Source organism: Sus scrofa, chromosome 8, assembly GCF_000003025.6.
Source record: "Sus scrofa isolate TJ Tabasco breed Duroc chromosome 8, Sscrofa11.1, whole genome shotgun sequence".
NCBI classification, from domain to species: Eukaryota; Metazoa; Chordata; class Mammalia; order Artiodactyla; family Suidae; genus Sus; species Sus scrofa.
Genome location: NC_010450.4, coordinates 37,878,643 through 37,886,815, shown reverse-complemented (window position 1 = coordinate 37,886,815; position 8,173 = coordinate 37,878,643).

Below are 8,173 nucleotides of genomic sequence, written 5' to 3'. Positions count from 1 at the left end.
TATAATTTAAAAATGATTGATTCTAGGGAATCAAATGCAGTAAAATCTTAGATAAGGAGTTATGTGGCCTTTAAAGTTCCCAGTGAAGAATTATAAAAAGATCACGAAAAGGCTGGATTTCATTAGGAGGTTTTAAGATGAAACATGTTCTTGCCTTTGTAGAAAATCATGGGGCATCTGAACTTAGAAAACTGCATGCACTTCTGTTTTGTGAACAGAATACGTTTTATCAGAGGTGGATGGGGTCTAGAGAATGACTAGAGGGATGATAGAATTGCCACGCGTGAATGAATGGTCTGGGAGTTGGGGGAGCATGGGAATTCAGTCCAGAAAGACAAAGGCTGAGAGATATATGCTTATCAAACAAACGACAACAATAGCAAAAACAAAGAAATTTAGATGATTATGAAGAGAATGGAAAAACTCAATATTAAACTAATGCACCATGTTGTCTGGTGTTCCATCTATAGAGTTCCCTCAGAAGCTGAAAACTCCCACCCCACCTTTGATAACTAAGAAAAAAGGAATATCTAATCTCACAGTAGAAAGAAACTTTAAAGCTCATCTAATCCTAAAGCCAAATGTGATCCAGAAAGCCCCTGATTTTTCTTTTCTGATTGGACTTGCCTAAGTGTTTGCTGCAGTTTTAAAACATGCAACAGATAACATGTTCTCATTAGGTAACAAATATTTCCTAGAAATGACTATTAAGCAGAATTTTGAGGAAAAGAAAAAAATATTATTTCTGAGCAGAGGACAGGTACAATAATGAGGGCTACTATGTTTGTTTTTAGGGTAGTCTGTTCAAACTTCCTTGATTATGACTTATAATAAATGACTCATAAAAATGCATTTTGTATTGTGACCCAGAAAACATACAACTGTAATACCCTTTTCAGAAAAGAATACTTATGCTTGCAATAGGCTACGCACTCAGAAACTTTCTCATTTATCTATTTCAGTTCTTTCAAAAAAATACTTGTTGCAAATTACTAAATCAATTTCATGATTAATTAATGTTCACTACCAGCAATTTGGAAACAAACAAGGGCATGCTTCCAGAGAGTGGTAAGTAGAACTGCCCAGAAGAGGAAAGAATTTATTTTAGTCTAGGCAAGAGATGAGGAAACTCATGCAGTGGAGGCAGGGGGAGGGAGGGGAAAATACACACTACTGGAAGTTCTGCAGGACAAAATTCCTCAGAGTGCTGTCACTAGGAATGAGAAATAACTTATTTATAGTGGTTGTCTGCTATTTCTTGGGACTGTGATGTACTAATGAATTACCTTGCTCCCAGCTGGTTCTATCTTTTTTTCCTTTTAAGGTAATATCTGAATATCAACCTCACACTCAGGGGTTTCTATTTTTTAGAGATTTTTTTCTTTCAACAAATGGAGAGAAATAGTGAGTCTTAACTAGATCACAGATGAATGGCAAGAATATTTTTTCACAGTATGTTGAATTTACTTGGAGGTAGGATTCCTCAGATTTTTTTTCTCTTGAGGAGAAGAATACCATAATTGTGGAAAGGAAGGCACCCTAATAACTTTAGTGGTATTTGGTACTATTTGGGTCATTGTCAGTTCATATGAGCCACTAACATATTCTAGAATCACTGTTTTGATGCAAACCCTAGAAAAATAAACACAACAGAGTAAACCAATAACAAATCTGGAAAGGATCTTCAGATGTGAGGTTAACCACACCCCTGACTAATACCTGACAAAATGATCTAGCCAATATCAAAGGCCTTGAGGAACTGAAAATTTATCACCTCTTTTAGCTGGTGATTCCATTCTTTGACATCTAACTCTTTTTCTCTGAAATAAAAAAAAGTCCTTTTAATGATATTTGATTACAGTCTTATAAAATTTATTGAAATTGAATGCTTAAATTCTTTCCTCCACAAAACTGGATTATTTGTATACTGTGTTAGTTTTGCCTTAGGTTCAGCTGCAACAGATAGTGGCATAGTAGAATTCAGGAATGGTGATTTAAACACGACAGGTCTACATTTACTTCTCATGCTAAAGTCCAGATGGAGGCAGATAAGGACTCTCATGGCAGTTTTTTCAACGAAGTCCTCAGGGATACAAATTTCTGTCTGTATGCCTCAACAGATCAGCCCTCCATTCCCTAGGCTTTCTCTCCCAAAGTCATCTCCCAGGCTGAGATGGCTAATCCAGAGCCTGCCATTCCATTCACACTTTAGGACTGGGAAAGAGGAAGATAGGGAGAAGGGCATTCTGCCTCTCTTCAGGGCACTTTCCAGAAGTTGCACAACCCATGTCCACTTGCCTCTCATTGGCAAAAACTTAGTTGTGTGGCTATACCTATCAGAAGAGAGGCTTGAACAATATGGTTTTTATTATGGGTTATATAATGTTATATATGGAATATACAAAATACTCTATAGATAATATGTACTATGAAAATCACTAATATATTTAAATAATATGTAATATAATAAATTGTATGTTACAGTATTAAAGTCCAGCAGAAATATATATCTTCTTTCTTTAGAAACAGAACCTTTGGATGCATTTATAATTCAAACATGGGATACATGCCCAGATAAGTCTGGGCTGGGAGGAGGAAAAATCTGTTGGTTCTTTCAATGCTCCAGGGAGGCTCTCCAAAGTTGGAGCAATCACCAGAGGAAACAGCCAGGCAGGACACTGGGAAGGCTGGATGCCATCCTTGGAGTTCCTAGTCACCAAAAAGTCTCATGCCGAAAACATGGTCTTGAAGCAAAAAGCCGGTAGACCTGAAGGAAGCATTTGAATGGTGGGGCTCTCTGTACCCTAAGGAAAGTAACTAGAGTGAACTTCCCAGTGTGCTGGCACCTTGAGATCTTAGGGTCCTGCCACTGTAAGATCAGGGATGGGGGCAAGCTTGAAGATGTCTGAGATAAGTCTTTACAACTGGACAAACCCCACAAGTTCCTGTCCAAGAAACTCTATCTTCCACTTGTGCACAGGTCCTTAGACCCTCTCTTTATACTTCAGAAGTTCACTCTTAAAATTATCTTGCCTTTCTTCTGACCCCCATTCTTCATTATCACTTTTTCCCCTCCCTATGGGGTTGTTTCCTTCAGTATGCTCAAAAAATGTATTTTAGTTGAAGTATAGTTGATTTACAAGGTTGTGTTAGTTTCTGGTGTACAACAAAGTGATTCAAATATATATATACTCTTTTTCATAAATGTTTCCATTATAGGTTATTACAAGCTATTGAGTATAGTTCCTTTGTTATATTCACACATAAGTGATGTTATATGATATTTGTCTTTCTCTCTCTGACTTACTTCAATTAGCATGATAATTTCTAGGTCCATCCATGTTGCTGCAAATGGTGTTATTTCATTTTTAATGACTGAATAGTATTCCATTCTATATATGTACCACATCTTCTTTATCCATTCATCTTCCAATGGACATTTAGGTTGCTTCCGCGTCTTGGCTATTATAAATAGTGCTGTTGTGAACATTGGGTGCATGCATATTTTTGAATTATGGTTTTCTCTGGATAGATGCCCAGGAGTGGGATTGCTGGATAGTATGAAAACACTATTTTTAGTTTCTGTAGGGAACCTCTATACTATTTTCCATAGTGGCTGCACCAATTTACATTCCCACCAACAGTGTAGGAGGGTTTACTTTTCTCCACACCCTCTCCAGCATTTATTATTTGTAGACTTTTTGATGATGGCCATTCTGACTGGTGTGACGTGATAACACCTCATTGTAGTTTTGATTTGCAGTTCTCTAATAATTAGTGATGTTGAGCATCTTTTTATGTGCCAATTAGCCATCAGTATGTTTTCCTTGAAGAAATGTCTATTTAAGTCTTCTACCCATTTTTTTAAATATTGGGTTGTTTGGTCTTTTGTTATAGAACTGTATGAGCTGTTTGTATATTTTGGAAATAAAGCCTAACTGGTCACATCCTGGTAGGTTGTCTTTTCATTTTGTTTATGGTTTCCCTTGTTGTGCAAAAACTTTTAAGTCTGATTAGGTCCCATAGGTTTATCTTCACTTTTATTTCTTTTGCCTTGGGACACCGACCTAAGAAAACATTGCTACGATTTATGTCGGAGAAGGTTTTGCCCATGTTCTCTTCTAGGAGTTTTATGGTGTCAGGTCTTACATATTTAAGTCTTTAAGCCTGCAATGCTCACATCTTAAAAGAACACCTACCTGACTCTTGATCCTCTCTTTGCTTCCACTAACACCTCATTATTCTGCTCTCCTTTTTTTATAAAACTCTTTTGCAGAATTTTGTCCATACAGAGTTCCCCTCTTGCTGTTCTTTCTTGAATCTGATACAGCTCAGCTTTGCTACTTTAACTCCACTGAAGCCTCTTGTCAAGGTCACCAATGACCCCTACATTGCCAATTCTAATGTGACCTTCTTGGTCCAGTACTTACTAGAGATGATCACTTCATTTCCTGAATTTCTTTAGTTGCCTTTCAGGACACTTGTCTTCCAGTCTTTCCTCACTGGACTTCTATCTCCCTTGGTTCCCCTTCTCATGGAACCATTAAGTGCTGAAATGTCATGCAATGTATATGCCATAAGCAAGCTCATATATCTGGTGCCACTTTTTTACATCTACATGCTGAAGACTCCCAAATATATATCTTCAGTCTCTCCTCTGAACTCAAGACTTGCACATCCAACTAGAAACTTGACATCTCCTTAGTGAATGTGACATAATGAGAAATACCTGTTTTGGTTTTTGTCCCTTGCTCCTGGCCAGAGCTCCTAAAACCCTTGTGATTTCCTAAGTGATAAGAGCTTTGGGAGCATCTTTTGTTATATTTGTTTTTTGTTACAGACTCCTGAAATAGTTCCAGAGTGAAAAAAATTGAAAGGAGTATGTTTGGTTATTGATAATAAGCCCCTCTCAGCCACTCCTAATTTTATGTTAATGAGGTGATTTTTGGAAAGTTCCGAAGGATGAGGGGTTGGTTGTCAGGGGAATCTACCATAAGATTAGAGACTTGAAACTCAGCCCCACTCCCTGACTTTCCAGGAGTGGAGAAGCGCTGGAGGTTGAGTTAGTTACTAATGTTCAGTGATTTATCCATCACGTCTATGTCATGAAGCCTCAATAAAAAACCCTAATCATGGGGTTTGGAGAGCTTCTGGGTTGGTGAATACATTGAGGTGCTCAGAGGGTGGTGCTCCCAGAGAAGTCATGGAGGCTCTGTGTTCCTTCCCACGTGCCTTGCCCTATGCATCTCTTCCGTTTGGCTGTTCCTGAATTGTATAATTTGTAATAAATCAGTAATAGTAAATGAATCATGTCCCTGGGTTCTGTGAGCCATTCTGGCAAACTGTTGAACAAGAGGAGGGGGTCATAGGGATCTTTGGTTTACAGCTGGTTGGTCAGAAGGACAGGTGACAACATGGGACTTATGACTAGCATCTTCAGGGAGGGAGCAGCTCTTGTGGGACTGAGCCCTTAACTTATGGGGTCTGTACTCTTCAGGCAGACTGAGTTAATTGTAGGACACCCAGTTGGTGTCCACCAAGAACTGAAGACTCATTTTGTGTGGGAAAACCCATACAGCTGGTGTCCCAAGTGTTATACACAGAAAGAAAAAAGAGAATTGACTTTCGGTGAAGACTTGTTGTGTCCTAAGCAGAACTCAGGATTTGTTTCCTAGACCTGTTCCTTCCCTAATGTTCCCTATCCCAGAAAATGGCATTGCTATTAACACAGTTCCTCAAGTTATCTTTCGTTGACTCTTAATCTCATAGCTGTTATCTAACTTGTCAGTGAATGTTGTCAGCTCCACCATCAAAATACATCCTGCAACTGACCATAAGTCACCCCATCCACTGCTCATCCAAACCACCATCTTTCACCTGAACCATTACAGTCTGTTAACTGGTCTTGAATGCCACTCTTGCTCCCCTTTCCTCAATAGCCCATTTCGATAGAGCTGCCACTGTGATCTTTTAAAAACAAAATCAGATCATGTAATTCCCTTGCCCACTTACAATTAAGTTCCAAATCCTCACCAGTGTGATACATTAAACAGTGTCTCATTGCCTCTCTGGTTTCCACTGCTCTTCTGCCTGCTCAATCTCATTCAGCTATATTGGCCTCCTTGTTGATCCTTAAATACACCACATATGCTCCCTTTTCTGGGTCCTTGTGGTTTCCTTTTCCTCTTCCTGGGAAATTCTTTCTCCAGTTTCCAATGGGTGTTGTACCTTCATTCAGGTCTCTGTTCAAATGTCACCATGGTGGAATGCCTTCTTTGAGTACCCAACCTAAATTGAAACACTCTTCACTTTATCTCCCTGCACAGATCACTTGATATTATGTCTTAATTTGTTACTTGTTTGTTACTGTCCCCTCCACTCAAGTGTAAGTTCCATAAGGAGAGGTGCTTTATTTTATTTATTGTTCTATGTCCAGCACCTAGAAAATGACAGGGCATGATAGGGGCTTTACACATGCCTGTCGAATGAATGAACAAATGTATTTTCTAGCCATTCCTTGGAAGATAAAACTCAGAGTTCAAAGTAAGGCGACTGAAAGATTATGATTATTGAAATGCGATTATTTGCACATCTGAGTTTGTAAACTGAGAGTCATACCGACTATGACCATGTAGTCATTGTAGCCATTCTCTCACAAGGCCCTTCCCAGCTCAAGTTTTGCTATTGTTTGTACATTAATTTTCCTAAAAAACCCTTTTTTTAAATAATGTCACCTCCCTTCTCCTGAACCTCATGTGGCTAGTTGGTATAAACACTGAGACCCCAAATTTCGTTTCTTTTTTTTTTGTCTTTTGTCTTTTTAGGGCCGCACCCACGGCACATGGAAGTTCCCAGGCTAGAGATCTAATCGGAGCTACAGATACCACCCTGTGCCACAGCCACAGCAATGCCAGATCTGAGCCGTGTCTGCGACCTACACCACGGCTCACAGCAATGCTGGATCCTTAATCCACTGAGCGAGGCCAGGGATCGAACCTGCAACCTCATGGTTCCTGGTCGGATTCGTTTCTGCTGTGCCACGACGGGAACTCCAAAGCCCAAAATTTCTTCTTCAGTTTTCAAGGTGCTCTCCAACCTATTTGTTACCTCTGCCTTGGGATTCAACAGAGCTTTCTCCTTTCTGTTAAAACATGTGCTATGTTTATTTTTTCACTTCTAAACCTGGGCTCATGCTGTCCCTACAAAACGGAGTGCCTCTTTCTATTCCATCTGTATCTTACCTGCCTTTAATACTTTGCTCAGTCTTAGTGTCTTCAAGTGCCTTTTCATCCCTATCCTAGTACTTCACTTATAGTGGGTATTTCCCACCTCTGAGTACAAACATGCAATGCCTAACAGTATCGGATAAGTGCCAGACTTAATTATTGATTGATGGATGGGTTGTTTAGCTGAAAATTTGATAACAAGTTATATTAGATATGAATAAATACTTGATTTTTGTCTCTGTTTTCAAGGTTTTCCTGGAAAAAGGCATAGTGAAGTTTGAAAAATTTTATATTCATGAAATTGACATTTACAATACTAATTTTGTCACTCGATTCTGAGTATTAATAAGTAAAGCAAAAAAGTATCAGCCTTCGGAGTTCCCATCATGGCTCAGAGGTTAACGAACCTCGTTAGCATTCATGAGGATGTGGGTTCGACACCTGGCCTTGCTCAGCAGGTTAAGGATCTGGCGTTGCTATGAGCTGTAGTGTAGGTCACAGACACGGCTCAGATCCCACATTTCTGTGGCTATGGCCCCGATTTGCCCTTAGCGTGGGAACCTCCACAGGCTGAGGGTTCAGCCCTAAAAAGACAAAAGAAAAAAATAAAAAAAGAAAAGAAGAACAAGAATCAGCCCTCTAAAGTTATTTGCATTTAACTTGGCTAGAGAAATCAACCTGATTATTTTTCTAATTAAATTAAATTAGAGATGGCAGAATATCGCTCTTATTTTAATGGGTGTATTTTGCACTTTATCTTGTTTCTTTTTTTTTTCTTCTTAATTTTTTTTTCTATCATTTTGATTGGGTCATATCCCATATGTCAAATAAGACTGATGTATAATGTATACAATGCTTGTAACAGTCTGGGTCTAGTCAAGAATAGAAACCACATAGTGGGTTAAGTTTAAAACATAGAATTGTTAATTTCTGATAAAAAATGACTA